General features: G+C 36.6%; 1 long non-coding RNA gene across 1 annotated transcript in view; it reads left to right on the forward strand.

Moving 5' to 3' along the window:
• The window catches only part of LOC107182542, a 31,742-nt gene extending 12,912 nt beyond the window's left edge, over positions 1-18,830 (forward strand). The window contains exon 2 of the long non-coding RNA XR_001513258.1: positions 18,630-18,830. This is a non-coding gene — a long non-coding RNA (uncharacterized LOC107182542). The remainder of the gene's footprint in view (positions 1-18,629) is intronic.
• Positions 18,831-27,014: the final 8,184 nt, after the last annotated feature.

The raw sequence follows: 27,014 nt of genomic DNA on the forward strand, positions 1-27,014 counted from the left end.
TGTTGGAAGGAGAGCTATCCAGTAGTTCACCTGATAGTAGTGAACACTGAGTAGATTCAGAAGATATAATGAGTCAGCATATAAAGACTGACATCACACATTAAAGAGAGATTATGTATTTGAGGGTAAAGTATGGGTTTAGGAATTAGAGAATTCAGGTACAGAACTTGGCCTTGGTACTTACTTTGTAAATTTGGTCAAATTCCTCGTTTGTCCTAAGATTCAGTCTCCTCATCAGAAAACATGGGCTTAATAAAACCTGTCTAATTGTGAGAATTAAATATAACACATGTAAAGTTCCAAGAACTATATATATAGTCACCTACAGAGGCACCTCCTGCCCATAACAACCAATTTTTATAAGTTTTTTTTTTTAGGAAAGATGTGTACTCAAGAACAAGTTGTAGTTATTATTGTTATTATTATTATTATTATTATTATTATTACCACCATGATTTCCTCCTCTCTAGTAAAAGACTGGATGCCATAAAGAACTGATTGAATTTGATGTGCGATTTATTATTATGAAGAAGGGTGAGAGAGATAAGATTCTAAACCTGATTGGGATAATGGTCGAGCCATTAACAAAATACATATACGAATCAGGTACTTATAAACATAATTACACATGGTAAACCACAACTATGTGCACATTGTTTACTGCAACAGTGTTTGCAGTTGCAAAAGACTGGGAAAATCCTGAATGCCATCAATAAGAACTGAAAATAAATTATAGTATATTCATATAATGGAATACTGTTCAACCAAATAAAAGAATTAGATAGAACTAAATAAAACATGAAATGATTTCCAACTTAATTTTTAAGTATCAAAGCAAGATATATACTCTCTGGAAAACTAACATTAAGCTTTCCCACGTGATATTTATATTCAAAATAGAATTAAAAATGAGAAAATGACATTGTTTTTTAACTAAGGATTCTGAAATGGCTTTTTACAAAACATTGACATGGGCATAACCATGGATAGACTTTGAAAATAGTAGTGACAGCTGGTAACGAGAGTCTATACTACATATTAATCTAATTGACAAAAAACTTGAAGGTACAGTTCATTCTCTTAAGCTATATTTGTCTGTAGAATCAGTCCCAGCAGTAACATCTTTGAAGTCAAAGGACAGAAGTAGATCTAAGTCACATGGGGATCAATCTCACAACCAGGGCCTGTGCCCTGGCCAGGAATCGAACCATGACCTCCTTGTTCATAGGTTGGTGCACAACCATTTAGACACACTGGCCAGGCTAGGGTGTTTTTTATTTTTAAACAAGTATAATAAAGTAAAACAAAAGACTGCCAAGATGATGGGAAAAACCTAAATCTTGTTTCTCCTTGGACTAATGGGAGCTAATAAAAGTGATGTTTTAGTCATTATTGGAAAAAGATTATGGAGCAGTAATAGCTAATAGGTATTGAGCACTTGCTGGGTCCAAACATGATACTGAGTGATTTACATAGTAGTTAATTCCTCATAACAACTTGATGAGGTAAGTGCTTCTCTTTTCCCAAGTGCTTCATTTACTTGCCAAGGTCCATGGGTGTTAAGAGGTCAAGTGGGCATTTGAACCCAGGTCTGCTGACACCAGAGCTCTTATTTGTAACCAAGATGGTGGATGCTGCACGTAAGGGTATAGCCTACAAGAGGGAGAGGGGGTAGAATTCAGTTAATTACACAGAGCTAGAGGAAAAGCAATGCAAAATAATAGAGTTGGATATAGACACGGGATATAATGATGTGCAGAGCCTGTTACGTACTATGTTTTGTTGTTATGTAGCATGTACTAAGCTATATACTATGCTTTTGGCTAGTGTAGACCTTGCAGTTCTTCCTAATTGGTCACCTTATATTATGGGCTGACCATGAGGCGGACAGAAGTTAGTGCACTCCCCGGGATGGGGAGCCATGAATAGTGAGGTGTTAAATGGTGGAGATTAATGAGCCTTGGCAGATCAGAGTAGGGGAGCTTGGGTGGCATCTGTTCGCACTGCAGTGGGCTTAACTCTTGCCAGTTCTATGTGTAAGAGCTGATAGCTCAGAATTTGAAGTGGAGAAAAACTCACTTCACCTAATAAAGTATTCTAATTTGAGCATTGCATTAACACTGATGTTAATGAGGACATCTCATTTTTTGAAAATATCTCATTGGTGTGTGTGTGTTTTAATATGTATGGATGATGTGGAAGTCAGATCACCAACCACTCCACCTAAAGTAAGCCCCTTTTCCCCATGACTCTTCCCCACCCTCCAGCCCACCCAGTGCCACCATCAGTACTCTGTGGTGGTTCCTTCATAGCCCTTAGGACAATTTGTGAGTAAGTTGGCTTATCTGTGTTCATGTCGTTCCCCAATCAAAACAAGCTCTACAAGGGCAGGTTCCATGTCACTTTTGTTCCCAGCTAGGTAGGTGCCTACTCTAACACTGTAGGAACTCTGTGAATACCTTTTAAATGAACAGGTGGATGCATGACATGTCTTTCCCAATAAACCTGGAATAATCAAAACATCATAACATACTATTCAAATATCAGACTCATAGATATTGCCCCTAACCCTGAAGAGAGGATATTTTCCTATTGTAAAAGACTATTAAAGAATTCCTTTGCATTTCAGTTAGCACTTTCATCCTTAAGAGAGATCATAACTGAAACTACATGCTTCAGTTTACTTCAGGTGTGTTCAAGATGGCCCTTGTGAGTAACACAGGAAGAAGAGATGACATGGGGGGGAAGGGGGCTCTTCTACATGAGAACATGAGAAAGCCTAAGGGCATTTCCTCCAAGACTGGCCTATGTACTTACCAAAATGAAAATAAAGTCATTTACATGCTTATGATGCCTTAGCTTTTATAGAGATATTGGACATAAATTTCCCATTTGACATTTTTACATTTTAAAGAAACTGAGAAATTAAATCACTTGCACAAAGTCACCTCACTAATAATTGGAAAATCAAAGATGTTAGAGCAGATCTTTGAATGAAACTTCAGTGAGTTTCCCATTAAAACACACAGGGTAACTTGATAACTTGCTTTTACAAAGAAAATCTTACTTTATTTACCCAACTAACTGTGTAACTTCTATGCGGCAATTTTATTGCCCTAGAACTTTAAAAAGAAGCAATTTAATGAGTCACAGTATCATTTCTTTCATATAAGAAAAATCTAAAAACATCAGCCTATAAGATAATGTAAAACATTTTCACCTTATCTAAAATCTAGAAAAAAGTTTCTTGCCTTTAAAATTTTTGAAATAATTTGTGCTGATGGTTCGATGAACTTGTTCATCTAGGAGAGCTTTATTTTTTTTCCTAGCAGCATTAACTACAGAATGTATAAGTAAATTTATGGTGAGTTTCTGTTAGCCCAATAATATAAATATTTGGCATGTGTAATGTGGATTATTCTTTCTCTGACATCATCTGCTTGCATCAATTTATTTTTGCTTTTTTAATCAAGCTGGCACTTGAATACTTTTGGATATGTCTGGAATCATCACCCTCCTCTGCTCTCCATTTCTTGTCCCCTTGGAATTAAAAAATCATCAATTTGATTTCAGTGCTCATCTGATATGTGACAGAGTAAACAATACTGGAAGTATTCCAGGTCTACATTATATTTAACGCCATCCCTCCTCCAACAGATGGCCAATGTGGTGTTCGTTTCATGAGTGTCCTTAGATCAGGCCTGCTTCCTGCATCATTGGTTTATTGCAACTGGTAGCGATATGGTTGGAAGGGTTACTTCCAAAAGCAGATGACATTATGGTATCATTTATACAAATAATTATCTGTACACAAGCAATCTACTAAAATACAAGGAATAATGTCTGTTGCCTTGAAGAGAGGTGGAGTTATAGAAGATCCTTGCTCGCTGGTGACCTAATTTGCTTCATATAACAATAAATTCAATAATTATTGATAGAAAAAGTCACATGCCTGCTTCCATGTCTCTTAATGGCACTGTAGGGTTAGACTGCTGCATGAATGAAAAGATGGTATGTTTTCAGAGCCTTGGCAACCTGCAGTGACCTTCAGGAGAAATGAAATGCTCTGCTGGCCAGAGAAACAATTGAGCTGAAACCAGTGAGGCGCAGAAAACTCAGAGATAGACTTCCCAAATTAAAAGCTGTTAGCAACAGCTCAGACAAGAAGAGGGAGAAAGGAATATCATTCCGTAAGGTGATTTTATGCAAAGATTAAAACCTGGAGAGGAAACAAAGTTCAGATAAAAGAAAATGTGAGCTTAGTGTCCATATGTTATCTAGACCATGAACATGTATAAGTGTATGACCTGGTGAAAAACATGCAGAAAAAGAAGTCAGGCCTTTTTCATAAAACAGAGCATGAATGACTTGGTAGTGGTCATGATATTTTACATTCAGATTGTCTTCTATGCACCTCTAAGTCACAAAACATCAGTCAGTGAACCACAAATTTATTATGAAATATGAATACTAAATTGTTTACTGAATCTGTTGCTGGCTAAGCTCTATGATTATTTGCATTTTTCCCTTTTATGAAAATAATTGAATGTAACAAGGTTTCTGGTAGCTTGTTGAGACACTACAATGACCCCCTAAATGTATGTGTCTAGGATACAAAGCAGGATATTCATTTTATATTTGTAAGGAATAAAGGGATTGTAGTGGACAATGAATGGAGAGATGGTACCACATTCTAACATTATGTGTGGCAGTCCCCTTTTAAATGCTTATAAATTATGCTGGAATAGGGAGAAATAATTGTAACCATGATTGCATATTCTACACATGAAAATTTACATGCACAAGTAAAAATGTTCTTTTAACTAAAAATACTCTATTGTTCACGTATTGCCCAAGCCACATACTCTCGTTATTAAAAGTACATTAATATTTGTTGTTTTAATGATATCAGAACCAGAAATAGTAGGGAGAAGTTGAGGTATATAACATAAAATTAAGACTATCTTAATTTTAATCTTACTTGAAAAAAAATTACACTTCTAGAATGTCTTACAGCCCTCAGAAGCTTTCTTTTCTCGTCACTTTCAGATGGTGACCTTCCAATATCTATGCCAAGTCTTCAATCTAAAACTTCTGAATGTTCAGCATAAATAACAAAAAGTGAAATGTAAGCTTTCATGTTCACCTATTTATCTTTGAAGAACATTCATGAATACAAAAATTAAAAATGGAAAGAATACTCATAAAGTTATTTAAGTGCCTCAATGTTTTTTTATCATATTTACTTAAAAATTTGATATAAAGTTGGCCGTCTCTCTAGGGGGAAAAAGAGCATGCATACAGTATATTAGTATTGAATTTCAGAGGATTTGCCAACTCCCTCTATGATTTCCAGGGACAGCATTGAAGCCAATACAAAGCTAACTTTTATTTTTTGAGGAAGTGACTCAGAACACTAAATTTCATTCCCATTAAACTGAGAGGCATGTGTATGGATTTAAAATTGCTCTCTATTTGCTAACTGCAGCTAGGAACTTGCTGAAATTGACCCATTCAATGTCTCAATTTAGGAATCACTTGTACCTCTAAGTAGTGGTTCTATGCGTGCTGTCAGGACCAGCTATGTCAGTGTCAGCTGAGAACTTGTTAGAAATGCAACTTTTTGGAGCATCGCTCCTGACCTCCTGAATCAGACACTTGCGGCGGTTCAGCAATATTTTTAAAGAAGCCTTCCAGGTGATTCTGATGCAAGTAACAGCTTGGGAACCACTAGTCTAATAAATTCCCTTATTTCTAATCTCCACAGCCAAGCATCTCTTCTAATTTGCTTAATTGATACATAATTTATATACAATAAAATGACATTTTAAATGTACATTTGATAAGTTTTGATATATCTGTGCACCCACTTAACCACTACAATGAAGATGTTAAACATTTTTCCATCTCCCCAGTCAGTTCCCCCATGAACCTTTGCAGGCAATCCCTATCACCTCCCTAGTCAACTATGAATCTGATTTTAATCACTATTGATTAGTGTTGCCTATACTAGAATTTAATATAAATAAAATTATACAATCTGTACTTGTTCTACATGATTTTTAAAAAAACATTCGTCCAGGTTGTATATATCATTAGTTCATTTTTTAAATTGCTGAGTAGTATTGTATTGTATGGATATACCACAATTGTTTGGATAACACTTATCTGTTGTTGGATATTTGGATTGTTTCAGTTTAGGGTTATTATGAATATTGGCATGAACAGTCTTATACAAGTCATTTTGTGGACATGTTTTTATTTATCATGCGTAAGTACCCGGGCCTGCAACTGTTAGATCCCATGGTCAGTGTATGCTTAACTTTAAAAGACCGCCAGTCTGTTTTCCATCACAGTTGCATTCTCATCAGAAACACATGGAAGTTTCCAGTTGTTTCATCCACATTCTCACCAACAGAACTGCCAGCTTTTTTTTTTTAATGTTTTCCCTGCTAATGACAGTAAAGTGGTCTCTCACTGTGGTTTTAAATTTCATTTCCTTGATGACTAATGTTGAACATCTTTTCATATGTTTATTGGCTATGAGTATGTCTTCTTTGATGAAGTGGATTTTTTTGCCCATTTTTAAGTGGGTTGATTTCCTTCTTATTATTCAGCTTTTAGAACTTTTTTTTTCTTCTGGATACAGGTCATTTGTCATTATATTTTTTCCAGACTGTGTTTTGCCTTTTTTATTTTCATAATAATATTTTTTGAAAACCTAGAGCCTCAATTTTTGAGGTTCAATTTGTCAATATTATTTTTTTAAATTTATTTGTATTGTGTCTAGTTTAAGAAATCTTTGTCTCCTTCAAGGGTCTTTTCCTGTATTTTACTGTAGAAGTTTAATAATTTTAGCTTTTATATTTATAAATATAAATATTTTACATTTTTATTTTAAACCAAAATTCTAAATATATTTGGTGTGAGGTCCAGATCATGGTTAATTTTTTTTTAATTTGACTACTCATTTGTTTCCGCACTCTTTGAAACTTCAGGTAAGCATCCATGTTTAATTTTAAAATGGTTTATATTAGATTTCTTTTAAAAGTTTATAACTCTTCTCCATTATTTTGAAATAATATTAGTTTACAAACATGTTAACAAGAAATCCAACTATTCCTGAGGCATTTAAATATTGGTTAGGCCCAGAAGGAAAAGACAAGAATGTTCTATGTACATCTCTACCTCATTGGGAAGGTAAATACAAAAGTATGAGATCATGTGTTAATGGAAAAATATTACTCATATTACAAAGTTAAAATGCTATAGAATTTCAAAGCAGAATGCTGAATGGAATAAAATGACTTAAGTAATAAAATATATAATAAATTATGTATTAATTTTGTTGTGGCTATAGAAAAATATTTGCTTGAGATTTTCTTTCAAATGGTAGCAATTTTTAAAAGAGCTTTGTTTTTGTACTATTACAATAGAAACATAAGTTTATTAAAAATGAGAAATTTTAGAAAAACATAAAGAATAATTTAAATAAATCATAATTTTCCACTCAGAAGTAACCACTTTTAACATATTGGTGTATGTTCTTCCACATATACAATTGCAAAGATCAAAATGGAAACATAGTATAGATATTATTTCCTTAAGATATTGTACATCTCTTTGTGTCTTAGAAAATGAAGATTAGAATGTCTGTTAATTTTATTCTTTGAAAGTTACACACCTTGGTTAACCTCTTCCCAAGTAATAAACATATATATAAATGTTTTTGTTATTTTGCCTTTTACTTTTGGTATTATAAACAGTGCTGTGATTAACAACGTGGTATGTATAATTTTGCATTCTTTTTTATTGTTTTAAATGACAGTGTTTGTTTCAATGAATAAAATTGTTAGTTCTGTTTCATTGTTTATTTAATGTATTTATTCTTGAACCTGCACATTTAATCTTGGTGCCTTTGACTATATCAGCATATTCAACCAACTGGGACATTCACAATCTGATGTAAAACAGAAAGTTACCTAACTGTATTTATTTTTCCAGGTGACTTTGAAGCCTTAAGTGAGTTTATATATGTGGCGATAGATGGAAAAAATTCATCCAACAGTCTTATCATTGAAAATTGTGGTGAATATATCATTAAGTAAACATAGATTCAACAGATAATTTGTTGTGTACAAGGTCCTATCTATTTGCAAGTGGGCTTAAAATATATACATATATTTCCTGGGTGCCTAGAAAGAGAAAAAAATGTTTGGTGAGTAAATAAATTAGTCTCTTCCACAAAAGGCATGTTTTAAGTTTCTGCCTTTTATGATACAACTGAATCTGAAAGCTTAAAATGCCATTTTAGGTTGTTTACTTATTTCGGAGTCCTTACAGAGCTTACAGATAAGGTTAATTATATAATTTCTTATCTTTCAGAAAAAAATCTATAGTCAAAAACTTTTTCTCATACAACTGCCTCCCCATGACCATTGGTTTACAGTAAAGGCAGATTTTCATTCATTTATTGAGTAGCTATTCTGTAATAGATCTTATACAGAACACCCTTGAGGAGATTGCCCTCTCCCTGGGAATTTAAAACTTGAAAGATATTTTATACAAAAAAAATGTTACTTTAGAGTTATTTTTTTAAATATGGTTTTACTGATTTTCAGAGAGAGGAAGGGAGAGGTATAGAGAGGTAGAAACATTGATGAGAGAGAGGAACATCATCAATCGGCTGCCTCCTGCACACTCCCCCCTGGGGATTGAGCTGCAACCCAGGCATGTGCCCTGATCAAGAAGCCAACCGGTGGTTTCTGGATCAAGACTCAACTGCTGGACCACAGCGGCCGGGCTTGAATGTTACTTTAGATTAAATCTAAATCTTCTACAGAGACTGTGACTAATTTTCCCCCTCCACTCCATTATGGATTCATTGTCCTCTTGCCTGGTGTATTATATGAGAGGGAACAAGTGCATTGCCGTCTTCCACTGACTTGTAAAGTCTTGTTCTCTGCACATTACCCTTAGACCTTGATGAAAGGCATGCTCAGGAGTATAAATAAATATAGAGAACTTTCTTCAATATACTTTCTATGTAGGAAATAGAAATTGGAAAAGAGCCCTGGCAGGCAATATTTAGTGCAAACTTAATTCTCTGCTCAAAATGTGAAACAGTCTTGGCCCAAAGACAAATGTAGTACCATATTTTTCAGTGTTTTAGTCTTTGCATATAAAAGAGAAAATGTTCAACACAAAAGGCTATTGTAATATTTTTGACCTGAGGTTACTATTTAATTTATTACACCGGGGGGTGTCTTAGAAGTATGTCCATGTGTTTTATTGACAGGTCACTCAAATAGTAAAAGGTTTTCACTTATTAATGCTTAAATCTATGTCCTGGACAACCCCATTTGTACTTTAAGTATATTACAAGTTTCAGTTGTTTTAAGCATACCTCCCTTTTAGGTATTGCATGTTCCTGGTGCTTGTATATGTTCTGCTAAAGGGTTTCTTATCGTGTGGCAAAGAAACCATCTTTAAAAAATAAAATAAAGTTGAATTCACCTGGCATTGGTAACAGCATCCCCTAGGTTTCTTGTAAAAAGCCAGCCTCCTTGGCCATCCTGTTCTACTTCCGAGCCTTTAGAGGTGGGACTCTGCCTTCTGTGAGACTCTGTTGTCCTATGGTGTCTCCTCAGCCCAAGCTATGGCCCCAAGAGCGACAGGCCAGGGGTAAAGAGCACAGCGTCCTAGTCACCGGGTGGGTTGCCTGCCCAGGAGGGTGCAGGCGGAGGATAACAGCCAGAGATGTGCTTGCTGCGCTGGAAACAGGGAGCAGGTACCATCTTTCTCCCCTCAGAGGGGTGCCCTAGAGCGAGGGATTCGGGGCGGTGTTTATCGGGTTACTATGGCTTCAGTCCACTAATTCCCTGTCCTCTTCCCTGCACTGCCACTGGGCCTGTTGGCCATGCTCCGATGCCTACCCCGGGACGCCGCCCTGGGCTGCATCTGCCACACAGCGGTCCTGGCCGAGGTGGTCCAGGCGACAGCCTAGGTGGTGACATTCACTGTAGGTTACAGACCAGTGCTTTGTAGGATCGGGTCTCATTTTTGCCTCCTGCTTGCTTGTTATCCTGCTTTCTGTGTCTGAAGAGATCATCCTTTTCTTGTTTCACTCCTGCCTGAGTGAGAACAACTGGTTATCAAGGACAGCTGCGTGTGAGCTACTGGAGAGCAGGGATACCTCTAAGTACAGCTCGAGGTTTTGTCAGTTCCCAGGGAGCTGTCAGGTGAACCATCTCACCATCCTTTTTTTCACTCCTTACCTGGGCCTTGCCTCTTCCTGGGACTTTGTCTGGGACAGTGCAGAGGCTCTGAGCGTTTCCCAGAGCGACATCTCTAGTCAACAGTGAAAAAAACAACAATAATTTCCTGCACTTATACTAAAATGGTCAGTGAGCCATCTTGTTAGCTTTAAACTGGACTATTTTCTGCTATGCAAGTAAGTCAAAATGGAAAAGAATATTAAGTTTAAGAGACTCTTGCTTTAAAGAGAATTTTTAAAAGTTCAATGTTATTTTTAAGATATTTCTATGCTTATTAGTATATAAATTTTCAACTTAAAAATTTTACTATGACTAGTTTTCTACACTAGTCTAAAAACAGAGAATAGTCTGTTAATTACTTATTTCCTCACTATGAGCAGTGTCTATGTATAAAATGATTTTTCCAAATCAAAATGTCATCTGCTTTCTAAAGCAATAATTTCTAAGCATTCATTATATGATTCAGTGTATTATTTTTTTACTATATTATCTTAATATTAAACATTAAATAATGTTTTATAGATTGGGGTAATATTATATATCCTGACATGGTCAAAACCCCCAAATCATTTTAATTGAAACCAATTTAAAACTGGTGAGTAAGAATATCTTTGAAAATAAATTTTAGCTCAGCTGGTATGACTCAGTGGTTGAACATCAAACTATGACGAGTTCATGGTTCAATTCTAGGTCAGGGTGCATGCCCTGGTTGTGGGCTCAATCCCTAGTGGGAGGGCATGTAGGAGACAGCTGGTCAATGATTCTCTCTCATTACTAATGTTTCTACCTTTCCCTCTTCCTTCCTCTCTGAAATCAATGAAAATATATTTTTAAAAAATAAAATAAAGTTCAATTCACCTCACATTGGTATTAATGAAAATTATAGTATTCCAAATATTCTTGGATTTGGTGCTATCAATATTTTATTATCTATTAAAAGAAAGCAAATCACATCTCACTAGTAAATGCCAATCATCTACTTTTTAAATTTAAATGCAAATTCTTTCCACCCCTTACCTTTTCATAAAGATAAGTCAAACTAGAAATTGCATATGTTATACATTACTTTATACAGGTTTCAATACCAAACATTTCTATCACTATTCTTCAAAAACTTATTTTAGACCAAAATCAATGAATCCAATTTTATCCTCATTTCTATATTAAATTTTAATATAATAAAATGTTTAGACATTTATCAAAACAGAGTTTTATCACAGTTCTTAGAGCTCTGTGACTTTCCAACAGATTACTATGTGAAAACAAAGTAAGGGGACTTGAGGTATACATATCTCAAATGTGGCATCGTATATTAGTGTCACAAGGAAAAGAGACCATTGATTAAACCACAAAGTCTCAAAATTGCAGTCTGACAACATAAGGCTTTGGATCTTGTGTATCAACAATAAAGGAAGTCCAGTCTACATTTTTCTCTGCTCATGACTTAGGAGTCCTTGTTTGACAGGAACATAAGGAGCTGTGCACCTGCTCTTTGCTACTGCAGTGATCTGTTGCTGCTACCACCTGTACTGTGGAGGTCAGAACAGAGTTTCAAGAGCAACAGGAGATGTTGAAATGGACCCAAAAAGACAATCTTATGTCCTAATGGGTGTTCCTGAAGTAGGATATAGATGTTTAGCATTTGGATCTTCTCTTGGTGATCATGACGCTTAACTTTATCGGGTAGGGTTTACTAGATTTCTCACTCAACTTATTAAACTCATTGGATTCTTGGATTATAAAGTACTTAATACCCTTTCATTTAATTTGGGCACTCAAACAGCATCTCTCAGATATAACTATTTGTATAGCGACTACACCTGTGTCTAACAGAGCACTCGAAACAAATCTCCTTTTTTTCCTAACCTGTGAAATGCTGAAAATGTTTTCAATCTATAACCATATTGATGGATAACAATTTGCAGCAAGAATATAGAAACACAACAAACACTCTGCTGGAAAAGTATCATAAACATAATGTCAGACGCGAAAGCATCGATGTGTCTCAGTAATGTTGTAATACAAAATTGGCCCTAAGATTTACTCTAGGTCAAAATTAGACACTATTTATAATCCCATGACAAAACTCTTCACTTCTGGATATTTTATATAATATGCATGAAAATTTTTGCCTTAAACAGTACCTGAATAAACAAAACAAAGAATGCTAAAGTAAAATTCGGACCCTTAAAGAGCAAGGAGAGGTCTGTTGAATATTTTTTAATAGTCATAATTGTTTAAGTAATGTATTCAGATTTAGAACCTCAGAATTTAAAGTGCTTTCTTAGAGACAGAATTCAGTGGAAATTGCACAGGAACTGTATGGCTTTGAGTGTGTCGTTTAGACATTTAAGCTTCAGTGTTTATGTCTATTAATTCGAGAAGCCAACAAGCTGATCCTTTGCCCCAATATCATAGTCCAGTGGTCGGCAAACTGTGGCCCCTTGAGTGTGGCTCTTCACAAAATACCACATGCGGGCGCGCATGGACAGTGCGATTGGAACTTCGTGGCCACACTCAAGGGGCCAAAGAGCCTCATGTGGCTCGCGAGCCGCATTTTGCCAACCACTGTTATAGTCCAATGTATCATATAAATCCTGGTTCTTAAAGTGTGATCTGTGGACCCCCGGGATTCTTGAATCATTGTCAGGAGTCAGGGCAAAACCATTTCCATAATAATATTAAGGCATTCTATGTCCTTTTCACTGTGTGGATATTTGTATTGATGGTGCAGTAATCAGTGGTGAGTGAAATTTCTGAAGTATTAGCACAAATCAAAGCAGTACCACCAAACTGATTGTATTCTTCATTTCCACACGCTCAAGCTAAGAAAAGACGAGGGGAGAGGAGGAAGAGCAGGCAGTTTTACCTAAGCATACCCTTGATGAAGCAGAAAGGATTATGACTTATGTGGAATTGTAACTCTTCAGTATGGCCTTTTTAATATTCTATGTGATGAAATGGGAGGTATGCATAAAGCACTTCTGTTCCATATCAAAAGGACAAGGACAATGGTTGCCTTGAGGAAAAACTCATGTGGATTATTTGAGTTGCTAGCTAAACTAGCCATTTTTTTTTTTCATGGAACATCATGTTTACTTGAAAGAATAAATGTCATATAAACTATACTTATGCATACTTTGGTATTTTGCAGGCATTTTATCAAAAATAAACAATAAGCCTGTTACTTCAAGGAAAACAACTGACAATATTTGTTACCAATAATAAAATTCAAACATTCAAATAAAAGTACTGGGAAACTTGTATATGCTACTATTAATATGACAGCATCCCAACATGTAAAGACTTTTTATTATGATTTGGGTAATGATTTTTTTTAAATATATGTTTTTATTGATTTTTAGAGAGGAAGGGAGAGGAAGAGATAGAAATATCGATGAGAGAGGAACATCAACATTAATCAGCTGCCTCCTGCATGCCCCCTGCTGGGGACCAAACCCTCAACTCGGGCATATGCTTTAACTGGGAATCAAACTGAGGACCTCCTGGTGCATGGGTCGATGTTCAACCACTAAGCCATACCGGCCAGGCATGGGTAATGATTTTTTTATAATAAAATGTGTCAACATATGGAAGATCTGCCGAACTCAGTGCAATATTTTCTAAATGAGTAATGCATGATGTTAAAAAAATGTATTGCTAGTGGAGTGTAAGTCAGAAATACTTCTGACATCTTATATTTCTCCTAGAGATATTCATATCAGTTACAGGAAAATGACTGTGCATATGAAAGCAATGACTAAGTTATGAGTGATTTATTTTTTCTCTTCTCTGAGGTTCACATAGAATCACACTGCTACTATAGGCAATCATTTCTGTGGGTTTATGAACTCTCCCTGAATGACATCCATTTTTTATAATAAAATTTATTATTTTTTTTGTCTTTTTGAAGCATTGATATGGAGAACCACATCCTAATTTTTAAGAGAAGAGTGCAGGCTCAATAGTTAAAGCTGATTATTTTTGTGGGTATTTTAGAAATAATGGCATGCATTAGCATTTGTGTTTCTTAAGTAATCTTAAGCAATCAGTGTTATGGTAAAAACTAAAGCTAAGTACATCCAAATTTGCAACAGCTATGTTGTTTCATATGCCTTAGGATATGTGTCCCCTGACCAGATGAAATGTGCCCTGATAAAAACAAAAGAAATTCCCGGTGAGGAAAAAAATTAGTTTTATGTTCTCAGACAAGTGGTTCTTAGTATGTTGAAGTAAAAAAAGAAAGGAAGGAAGGAAGAAAAAGAAAAGAAAACTTTTAAAATCAGATGAAAGCCATGGTCCCTCTGCCTAGAAAAATACAAAAGTACACTATGCTAATTTTGTAAGTTTAGGTTATTGTTACTTTGATTTTACTGTCTGGGGATTATACTGATTGAAATGAGTGGCTGCTCTGTCTCTATTATGACCTAATTGAGCTGAATCTAGACCTTACTTCCTACCAGGAATGGAATTCTCAAATTATATATGCCTTGCTCAGCACTGACTCAGGTGAGCTAAGACAAGTTTCTGAAAGTAGATTTATGCCTGAGAAAATAAGGACAACTTTTACCTAGGACAACACTTTAACTTCCCAGGGGATGTTAGGGTATCTGAGTATGACCTTTAGAAATAAGTTAACTTTTCTTGGAAATATAACATAGATGTCAAGATGGTTTATAACTATGTATATCATGCTAAAAATGAACTTGCCAACATAGAGATTTTTTTGCAGAATCAACTTTTGAGGAAACCAGCTTATTATTTTTTTAAAAGCTTTACTGAGATATAATTCCCATAGCATAAAATTTGCCCATTTAAAATGTACAGCTCAGTGGGTTTTAGTACGTTCACAGAGCTGTGCAGCCGTCACCACAATCTAATAGAACATTTTCATTACTCCCCCACAAAAACTCTGTACCCATTAGAATCACTCTCTATCCTCTTACTCCTCAACCCACCAGCCCTAGGCAGCTGCTGATCTATTTTCTGTCTCTATAGATTTGTCTATGCTGGACATTTCATACAAATAGAAGTATATAAGATGTAGTCGTTTGTGATTGGCTTCTTATTTATTCATTCATTAGTTTATGGATATTAGGGTTGTTTCTACTTCATGGCTATTACAAATAATGCTACTATAAATATTGACATACAAGTTTGTGTAGGACATATGTTTTAATTTATCTTGGGTATATTACCTAGGAGTAGAATTGCTAGGTCATATAGTAACTCTGTTAAATGCATTGAAGAGTTGCCAAAACGTTTTCAAAGTTAGCGGTGAAATTTTACAATCCCACCAGCAATGTGAGGGTCCCCATTTCTCTGTACCCTTCATAGGACGTTATTTGTTGTTTTTGTTTTCCCCATCCTGGTGCCAGTAAAATAGCTTCTCATGGTTTTGAGTTGCATCTTTTCATATGCTTATTGGCCATGTGTATGTTTTCTTCAGAAACATTACTCCTCAAATCCTTACCCCATTTTTAAGTTGGGTTACTTGTTTTTTGTTGTACTTTTATATATTTAAAGTGTTCTTTACATATTTTGGATGCAAGTCCCTTTGCAGATATTTGGTTTTCAAATATGTTTTCCCATTCTGTGAGTTACCTTTTCATTTTCTTGATGATGTCCCTTGACACACAACAGTTTCTAATTCTGATTAAGTTCATTTTATACAAATTTATTTTTCTCTTTCCACTTGTGCTTTTGTTGTCATAGCTAAGAAACCACTTCTAAAATGACTGATAACATCTATATGTTAAGTCATTTTACATTTAAACCCCTAGTATTGTAGACTTGCATTCTTTTTTGCCTTTTGCTGTGTGGCTAGGCTATCTTTCCCAGCCCATAAGGATGCCCCTCCCCTTTTGTTGGTGTCAGGCCATGGGAGAGGAAACAGTATTCAGGAAGTGTACATTTTTTAGTGATCAGTTACTCCCTAGCAGTCACTAGTACTGAACTTAGAACGGAGCATAAAAGCACAAAACTTGTATTTTCTTTTTTATCTTACCGAGAAATTCCAATTATGTTGAATATATTTCTTGTAATGTATGATAGATTTTAACGAATATCTGGTAATTTTAATGTCCACAAAGGGCATTATTACTGAAAATTCAGTCTTATTCTCTCCAAATAAAGTATTTGATACTGTTATTTAACAGAGGACTAGAGTGTATGCTCTGGAAATCACACTTCTAGGTTGAATTCTGACTAGCACTTATTAGCTGTGTGCATTTGGGCAAGTTATGTTTTGTGTTTGAATTCTATAAAATAGTAGTAACAATAGCATCCAGCTTGTAGAGTTGTGGGGAATAAATGAGATATTTTAGGTAAACTAATTAGAACAGTGAGACAATAATAGATGATTATAATGTTAAGAATTGGTATATTTATGCAAAATTGACTGAAACAAAATCTGATGAGTCTACTTTATTGTTGTTTAATTATTTCAGACAAAATGAAGTGTGTCTTAGTATATGAACAGCACTGTATATGCATAGCTGAAACAGAAAACATCTTGAGCATTCATATACAGTATTTTCTAGGATTTTTAAGTGTTTTTTTTTTTCCTTACAAGAATAAATTTCATCTTCTAGTAGTTAGGAGATTGCCTCTGTCAATCTTTTTTTAAAAAATATAATTTTATTGATTTCAGAAAGGAAGTGAGAGGGAGAGAGAGATATAAACATCAATGATGGGGAGAATCATTGATTGGCTGCCTTCTGCAGGCCCCATACTGGGGATTGAGTCCACAATCTGGGCATATGGCCTGAGTGGGAATCGAACCATGACCTCCTGGTTCATAGGTTGATGCTTAATCACTGAGCCATGTCAGCTGGGCCATCTATGTCAGTCTTTGTTGTTTAATTTGTTTGAATTCCAGGCATTAAAATAACTCATTAATTAGTCAACATTTTCTCCGTTACTTTCAAATGCTAGAAATACAGCAATATTTTACATATGGTAATCAAAGGTCTTGCAACTACTTTTAGTGACTGCAAATATATTCATCTTTATATGTGAAAGTCACAGCAGGGGAGGAGGATGACAGACACCACCAACATATAGAAGAAAGCCTTTTAAAAACACTATATTAACCTCTTTGTAGGAAAGATAATTCATAGAAAAATTAATGTTGAGGTTCTTAAAAGCATGTTCTAGTTACTGTTCACAAAATAATGTGTCAGATCCAATTGTATTCATTATCTGAATTACTCATTCAGGCAGTTTCAGTTTTGCTGTCACTATTTCATGAGTCTGACATACTATTTTCTAGTGTAAATACTGGGATAGATGCTTTATTTCTCCATTAGACTGTCACTCCTTGAAGAAAGGCACTAGCCAGACTTGTTGCATGTCCCCCACATCTAAGCCTACATAATAAAATCCTAATATGCAAATTGACTGAACAGCGGAAAGATGGGTGGAATGACCCGTTGCTATGATGAGCACTGACCACCAGGGGACAGACACCCGATGCAGGCGCTGCCCCTAGTCTGCAGGCCCCAGGCCAGCCAAGGCAGGTGCCCGCGGGGGACAGGGCCAGCAAGCAGGTGACACCAGGACAGCCAAGGTGGGTGCCAGCGGGGGAAGGAGGGGCTGATCGCCCCGCCAGTTGCCCCACAGATCGGCCAGATCTAGGGACCCTACCCATGCACAAATTACGTGCATCTAGCTTCTAATATAGATATAATACCCTGTAGATTCCTCCAGAACCAGGCAATTTTAAAGCTACCAGAGAAGGACCTTCATTAAAGATAGATAAATCCACAGAGTATTAATATAATGTGTGAAAAAGAATGTGTTAACGCTACAATGAAAGAACTGATAAATGTCTTGAAAGCCACTTTTCCCATGAGCCTTGTTTCTCGTTCTTGCTCTGATGTTTTTGTCTGGTTCCTTCTCCTCTCACACATGCTGTTCATATACAGATGCCTGAGGACACTTCTGGGGTGGGTGTTCCTTCAGTGTGTCTCTGCCATATGTTCAACTTCCTCGTTCTAGTACATATTCTCTTAGATTCAAAAGTGCTTGTTTAATTTCTGTCTCTCCCTCTAAACTGTAGCCCTCAAAGGCCAAAAACCATTTTTGCCTCCATCACTGCATTGTGTTAATCACTGCATTGCATTGAGTTGAACATTGTATTGTGTCGGTCATTGCATTGTGCTGTCCACTGTGTTCTTTTTGTCGAGCATGTAGTGGTGCTAGGTGGAGAGTAATTTCTCATATATTTGTTAGATGATTGAAGTCATGTCTAGCTCTGCCTCCAGCTAGTGATGTGGCCTGGGGAAGGCAGTCACCTCCCTTGGCCATCCAGAATAATGTTTCTATCTTGTTTGTGTTTGTTTGTTTCAGAGAAGCATGCATTCCCATTTGGCTACAGACCCCATCACTGCATTTCAACTTTCACCCTTGTGTTCTTGTTATCTGACCAGCCCCTGAGGCATTTCAAGTTGCCACCCTTCGCCTAGGAATGATCTACATAATCCCTTTCAATTCTAAAATTTGGATTCTGTCGTGTTTCAAAGAAATACACGATTTATGCTTCACTCTGCATTTACTTGTACCAAGGAGTTTTTATTTACATTGGCTTGTTCTCCTGAGTGTCTTTCGTTTTGGCTCTTTCTACCTGGTAATGCTTATGGATTCCAAAGCTTACAAGTTCTTGCATTGGCTCTGCCCTTTGCCTCAATAAGGAGTGGTTACATGTATTTGTATCCTCTCTCTAGATATTTTTACTAGCACTGTGCAAGGGGACTTTCATTATGATAAAAATAAAATGTTATAGTGAAAAAAAATTATCTTCAAAAATACATACATAAATTTTAGAAGTTCCCTATTATTCATTGGACATGTATTTATTTTTCTTTCTATGTCTTATATTTCTGTTATAGAAATATATAAATACATTGGTTATAGAGATGTATAAATACATTTTATTCTAAACTTAACAATAAATATGTATAAATGTGTGTGCATATGAACATATAGGCATATTAATAACCTTATGTAATTATGTATATACCAAGGTTTTTTTTTATTGGGGGCAAAATCAACCATACAATCTTTACATAATCCTCAAAACAACTTTATATTATCCTCAATGAATCTGTTTCAAGATGTGTGGTTATCTCCAGGAGGTGTCATTTTATAAATATCACTGCTTAGTAGAAGAAGTTTATTTGACATGAACCATAGTTTACTAACAGTTTGAGTGAAACATAACAGGCCTCTGCTGAATAAAAATGTTAATGTAGCAGAGTATTTTATACACAGGGAGATGAATAGTTTTAAGTTTTGCACTAAAAAATTATAAGAAGCCTACATTTCGTAGTTTTGCTGTCCTGAGCAGAGCGGCAGCCATTACATTGAGAAATACGTGAGCATCAGAGCACTATTGCTGCCTATTTTAGAACATTCTGCATGGCTAGCTACTTGGGCATAAATTCACAATAGAAGCAACTTTCAAATCTAATAGAAACCCGTGGGACATACACATGGGATTGTTCAAATAATTGAACTCTCCTCCACTTACGACTATCTTATTTGCCACTTGGTACAGACCTGAAGATTGTTCAAGCTGTGAAGAAGCCACTTGGATAAGGTCTGGTGGTCCCTAAGCAATCATTTTAGTTTCTGTCACAGTAGACCTAGTTTATAGAGAACTAAGGAGCACTGTCCTTAAGAATATTAAGGAAGTAATTGCTCATACATGAGTTCTGACTCTGTAACAATTCGATGTTCAAAGCAGCAGTAGCTAGAGATGCCAGCTTGCTGTATGTGGCTGTGGCCTTGAATAAGTGTTTCTACTATGGAGGGAGCTCTGCCTACCTGAAATGTTTGCAAATGCAGCAAAGTTAAATATTAATAGTCAATGCAGTTATTCTCCACATTTGGCCAAATTCCCCTTGTCCTAAATCAAGCACTTAATGTCCTATTAGAGAAGTTTTTAAGGATTTATTCTGTGCCTGACACTGTGCTTGCCACAGATGCCTACTCACTTAAGAACCATTTATTATTATTTTATAGATAAAATTTTATTGGTTAATAAAAATGTTATTACCAGATTTAAATAAGGGGATTAGCAAAGATAGTTGTGCTTCAAACCCATTTTTTTTCATTCCTATTCTTCCATTGCTTTTACCTTATTTTATTAAGAGACTGTGTGTGTACACGTGTGCATGTGTGTGTAGGCAAGAAAGAGTAGGAAATAGGAGTGAGTACACACTTAGAATAAAATCTTGTTCTTGGGATAATTTCGTTCTGATGCCAGGCACTTGAGTTTGAAAAAAAGAATTTCTAATATCTTACTAATTAGTATGTAAACAGTTATCTGTGAGATTAAGCCTCTCCATCCCCAAAAAAGAGAACTGTAATCCTCAAATACACAGACATGCTCACCTTCAGTTATTTCAAAATTAAGAGAAGAATGAAGATATATAGAAGAATTAGACATTTGATCTTTGTAAGAATTTCCAAAAGGCTTTTTTCATATATTTCAGCCAATGTTAATGAAACATCATCAGTGACTTAATATTGCATAATATTAAAATTATTTCAGAGTCATGAGGAAAGTTCTTTCTCTATCAGAAACATAGGTTAGATATGGTGGAAAAGTTGATAACTTCACACTTAGCAAGATTAATTTTAGGAGTTCAGAGGGACATGTCTAAAACCATCTAACCCCACCTTTTACTAACATCTAGAATGCCTCTGTACCTCCTGATCCAACATGTAGCGAGGTTCCGCAAGAACACTTCAAAAACCAGTTCATATTCTGGTGAAGAGTCAGCATTATATCATTGGCTAACGATATTTCTCCAGTTTTATCTATGTTCAGCTAAAGTTCACTTTTGTGTATCAGCTATCTTTTCCCTAACACTGTCTCCTTGGGACATTTCTCTCAATCTCTAAATATCTGGAACATTCCAAATGTCCTGCAGCTGCCTCTCCTTCAGTTGTTTCCCCATGAAGTGCTATTGAGACCGCATGCCCTCCTGGTCCCCTTTCTGCCCGAAGATTCCCATCCAGCTCTTTCCATAGTTTAAAAATCTCTCCATGATATTTTGTCAAGCTTCTGATAAGAACATATCTGTCCTCACTGTTCTTGCTTCTTCACTTTTAATTCACTCAGAAAGCACCACAGCCTGATTTCTCCTGCAGCCTAGATCCTACTCAAATGTGCCCCCGTGGGGTCATGGGTGATCGCCTGAGGACCAAATCCTGAATATATCAGCTCCTCTCTGCAACCTCTTGATCCTTGTTGATTCCTTGAGATCTTCCTCCTTTGCAGTCCTAAAGCTTACTTCTCCACCTTTTCCTTCCGGCTGTGACTGCTTCACCTCAGGCTCCTTCCTGGGTTCCCCATTTAAAGGCTAGCGCTGTTTTCCAAGGTAGCCTCCATCATCTTTTCGTATATTGCACACACTTACTGAGCAGTGTCTATAAGCTGTTTTTTGTTATTGCTCATATTTGGATGACTCACAAAAATGTATGAATCCAGACCTCTCTTCTGATTCTTACAATTTAAATGCCCTATGAATCACCGTGGCTTAGGACCTCATCACTTCCTGTCAGTTTTCCTACAGCAGTCTCCTGACTGGACATGCTGTGCAATCCATGACTTGACTGTGGCAAGGATAAGATTTCTGAAACAAAAATCAATTATTATCCTGAGGAAAAGACTTAAGGGACTCCCCTTTGTCTAGCGAACACTTTTCAAATTCCTTAGTTGTTTCGTGTATGAAGCTCTCCGTGACTTACTACTTCTCCAGTCTCACCCGAAGCCACTTTCCATTTTAAACTCAGTTATAGCTGTAGAGAATCCAACTGGAGCGCTTTCTCACCTCTGATTCCTGTGCAGCTCCCTCTGCCTGAAACCTTCTTTTTTCCCTCTTTGCCTTCTCTTCACCTGACTACCCCCTGCCTCTCCGAGGCTTTGCTCCATCTACCCTGTGGCTCATCTTCCCCAGAACTCAGTAAAGTGCTTCAGGAGTCCCAGCACAGCGCTCTATGGCAGCATTTATCACACTGTGATTGTTCTTGTGCCTGTCTCTCGGCCCGCCAGACCATGAGCAACTTGAAGAAGGACTATGTCTTCTCATGTGTGTAACTTCAGTCCTTTATAAAAATTACTTTTGCTTTGGGTATGTATCTGAAGGAAATTAAAACACTATGTTGAAGAATTATCTGCACTCCTATGTTTATTGCAGCATTATTTACAATAGGCTAGACAACCCAAGTATTCATCATCAGATGAATAAAGAAAACCTGGTGTATACACACACACACACATACCTGAATACTATTCCGCCATTTAAAAAGAGAGAGAGAGAAGGAAATCTCACCATTGACAACAAGATGGCTGGACCTTAAGGACATTATGCTAAATAAAATAAGCCAGACAGAGAAATACAAATATTGCATGAGTTCACTTATATGTGGAATATAAAAGGGAAAAAAATGCACAGAAAAAGAGATCAGATTTATGGTCACCAGGAAAACACTTTTTTCTTTTTTTTAATGTACCTATATGAGATTTGGAATATTAACTAAACTTACTGTGGTAGTCATTTCACAATATATATTAGTCAAGTAATTTTGATACAAACTTTAAACTTATACAGTTTATATCTCAATAAAACTGAAATAAATTACGTTTGTACCTTAATTTAGGTCTTAACATTCATTCATTTGTTCATTCAATGACCATTTTTTTTGAAAACCTACTGTTTACCCAGCTTTATAATGGATGCTGGGAGTATACTGATAAGCAATATAAAAATGGTCCGGCCCTGTTGAAACTTACAAACAACTAAACAATCTTGTTATTCCTTTTAAATGTTGTTTATTCATTCCTTATTCCAATATGCCAGAATCATTTTAAATATTGATCTTGCTATAAACCATATCGGTTAGCTTTCCTGTCTATATCTTGTGCAGATTTGTTCCTTAGAACATTTCCTGGAATACTAGGCATGCACTTAGTGCTAACATTTATATCTCCTTTCATTCTCAAAGTAATTCTATAATGTCGGTACTGTTATTCTCTTTTGACATGTGAGAAAACAGAATCTTGCAGAATTTAAATCTTGGGCTTGGAAGTGTCAAAGCCAGTTGAAACCCAGAGCCCAAGAGCTTTACACTAAGCTGATCAAGAGGCTCTTTTGTGTCTTCATTTAAGGTATCGATAACAAATGCTGAATTAAAAAGAGCTGAACACTGAGCCCCCAGGGCTGACATTACAGATCTCCTTCCAGGCGACACCAAACATTTATCAGACGTCCCTATCAATCTCCCTGGTGGGCAGCCCACCTTTCTTTATTCTGTCCACAAGAACATTTACAAAGGGCTCACTAAATGCCTTGCAGAAATTAGTATCCACCTTATCCATGGCACTCTGTCTACAAGCCCAGCACCCCCACGGCACAGGGAAATGGGCTGAGCACCAGGCCTCATAAATATCTGTCAAATAAATGGCCGACTTGACTTTCTTCCCTGTTCTTCCCACCACATCCACTAATAACTTGCAGCTGCATAAATGCTCGGTGCAATTACCCTTTAAAACCTTAGGTGCGCTACCTCAGTGACAGTATGAATACAAAACAAAGGCTCTCTTCGGAAACCGGATGGCTTCCTTGCATGAAATGTACAGAGTTATGTATGTTCTAATCAGCCTGCTGCTTGTTCCAAAGAAAAGATCTTTGAGGTGGGGAGGGGGAGAGACTATAAGGGGTGAATGGGAGGAAAAAGGAGGCATATGTAATACTTTCAACAATAAAGATTTAGGAAGGAAGGAAGGAAGGAAGGAAGGAAGGAAGAAAGAAAGAAAGGAAGAAAAAAAGGAAGAAAGAAAGATCCTCTGGAGAATTAACACTTGGTAAGGTTTGGGGGATGGCCTGGCCAATGTGGCTCAGTGGAAAAGAAGAAAAGGTTTTTGAAATCTTGTGTTCTTTAACCAGTATTTATACTGAGGTGCTAAGTGGCAGGGCAGGTGGGACTGAACCAGTGATGTGACTTATTTCATCTCCAGAGAAAAGGGGTGCGCCTCAGTCTTGCCTTGGACAGTGGTCTGTGGAAGAGAACCCATTTGACAGAGTAAAGGAAGAGCTGCACCCAGAAAGAGTCCCCGGAGTTACCGCCCTAGTTTTTCGCTTGCTGCTTGACGTTGCAATCAGGAGGAACAGTGGGAAGAACTTATAAAATAATAGATTATTTAAAACATATTCTTAACAGTGTCCCCCATGGAGATTAATGGCTTCTTGTTTTAAAAAAATGAGTCACACAACACTTGTACATAAAACTCTTTTTTAAGATTTCTTAGGCAGATGTGACAGTACCAATACAAATGGCAATTGTTAAGTTATAATTTTAGAAATCAAAAATGCTTGCCCAGGAAACCTGTGCTTTAAAAGAAAAATTTAGCATTGAAACTGACATATGATTTGGTATTCAAATCACTTTGCAAAAAAAAAAAAGTTAATAGCAGTGTGAATTCTCCCAGGACAAGACTAGTGAGGAACAGGAGGCTGAACTGAATAACCTTGAAGAAAATAAAAACATTTTGGGATTACCTCTTACCGTGTAATCTCCTCTGTTAGTACTCCAATTTCAGTCTCATATTGATCAGAAGGGCATAATGTATAGTAGAAATTTCACAATAGGACTTCATCTAGTTAGTATTTTTACCATGCTATCTTTAAAGAAAATCTGAGTTCTCCCTTTCAGACCTATTTGACTACTGATTATTCTGAAACCCCAATACAGAACAATGGACTGACTGACCCTTTTGTCTCCTTCAGCCTGTACTTCTGAGAGCAATAGGTTTGGTACAGCACATATTACCAGCTGATTCATCCTGCGTGTAATGTGTCTTTCCAAAGACCACTTTGGCATGTAAATTAGATTCTAAAATATAATTACAATTGAACTAAAAAACATACCCTTGTATATAGTTAAATCTCTATTTATTTGATCATTTTGAAATAGTGCACTTTCAAAATGAAACTTACAAGAAAATGCCACCATGATTGCACTGCACTTCAGTGGCCATTGAGGACAGAGGATTCTTGTATATTAAGTTGATGTAGCCCTTTTTTGCTCCCCAGAGCTCATGTAATCATTATTATGAAAGAAATGTACCACTTTTGTTATTCATTGGAGGCACAGTACTCACCACTATATTACCCATTGGATATTTTAGTTAAGACCTGTGGTCAAGAGAGGTACTTGAATGTAGAATGCTTAACTTCGATTCCAAAGTTCATAAAAAAGTTCGGAAAGTTCACAGTATATCTTGTTTAACCTTTCTGATTTCAGTTCTGCCCACCACTTGGTTAACGACATAAAGTGTAAGTAACATTTGTGCTGGCAGACCATGTTTCTATAGTTGGGAGAGCAGGTTCTGGAAAGCACTTCTCTTCACAGTCTTCATGAAGAAGATACACACAATGAGGGTTAATGCCCTCAGCTGACAAACTGACACAGGTTATGATTGATTCGAGGTTTCGTCATCTGTGGATTTACAGGGGAAACAGCCTTGTGGAGTGGTTTCTCTGCAGCCTGCCTGAGGTAGGACAAGGTGGCAAAAGCAGGGGACTGTCTGGTGAATCAACTCCATCAGTGCTTGCTTCCTGGGGCGCCTTAAAAACACTAAGTGGAAGCCAAAACCGGTGTGGCTCAGTGGATAGAGCGTCGGCCTGCAGATTGAAAGGTCCCAGGTTCGATTCCGGTCAAGGGCATGTACCTGGGTGGCGGGCACATCCCCAGTGGGAGGTGTGCAGGAGGCAGCTGATCGGTGTTTCTCTCTCATCGATGTTTCTGACTCTCTGTCTCTCTCCCTTCCTCTCTGTAAGAAATCAATAAAATATATTTAAAAAAAAAAACACTAAGTGGAAGCCAAAGGTGGAATATATTTAACTTTTATATCTTTAATTTTTTAAAATAAATAATCCAGAGTTATTTTTTCTTTTCTTTTTTGTTTTGTTGGTTTTTTTATGTGTTTTTTTTTAATTTCAGAGAGATGAAGGGAGAGAGAGAGATAGAAACATCAATGATGAGAGAGAATCATTGATAAGCCGCCTCCTGCACACCCACACTGGGGAATGGAGCTCCAAACCAGTGCATGTGCCCTGATGGGGAATTGAACTGTGATCTCCCAGTTCACGGGTTGATGCTCAACCACTGAGCCACACCTGCTGGGCTATAGAGCAAACATTTTAATAAATAATCTCTTAGAGCAGGACCAAGACTGTGGTTATTCCAACTTATTAATAATCAAATGACAAGTAACTAAGAAGAAAGGATATATGCACAGAGGTAAAAGTTGATCCCCAATCTCTCCCTATACCCCCAGTCTGACAGCCTCTTAGACATTCCTTCAGGAAATGCAAATGAGCTCCAAATGTCCCATTTTATTAGATGAGCAAAGCTGCCTCAATATCCACACCATAAGCACCTTGGCGCCTGGTAATCTGCTCTATTTATTCAGAGATGGTAGTCCTCCCCTGGACTTTCTGAATACCAAAGTTTTAAATTATTTGGGCCAGAGATTCTGGAAAAGATTGGGGATAGAGTTAGCATAAGTTGCTAATAAGTCTTGGTTAATGACATGGGGTTTAGACAAGTGACTCCATTTTGGGACTGGGGTCCTTTTTAAAAAAAAACAACTCAAACTCACAAAGCTCTTGGGTCTTACGTTATATGTCTATGTTATCTATATCTGTACATCTTTATGTCTGT

Source organism: Myotis davidii, unplaced genomic scaffold (assembly GCF_000327345.1).
Source record: "Myotis davidii unplaced genomic scaffold, ASM32734v1 scaffold196, whole genome shotgun sequence".
NCBI classification, from domain to species: domain Eukaryota; kingdom Metazoa; phylum Chordata; class Mammalia; order Chiroptera; family Vespertilionidae; genus Myotis; species Myotis davidii.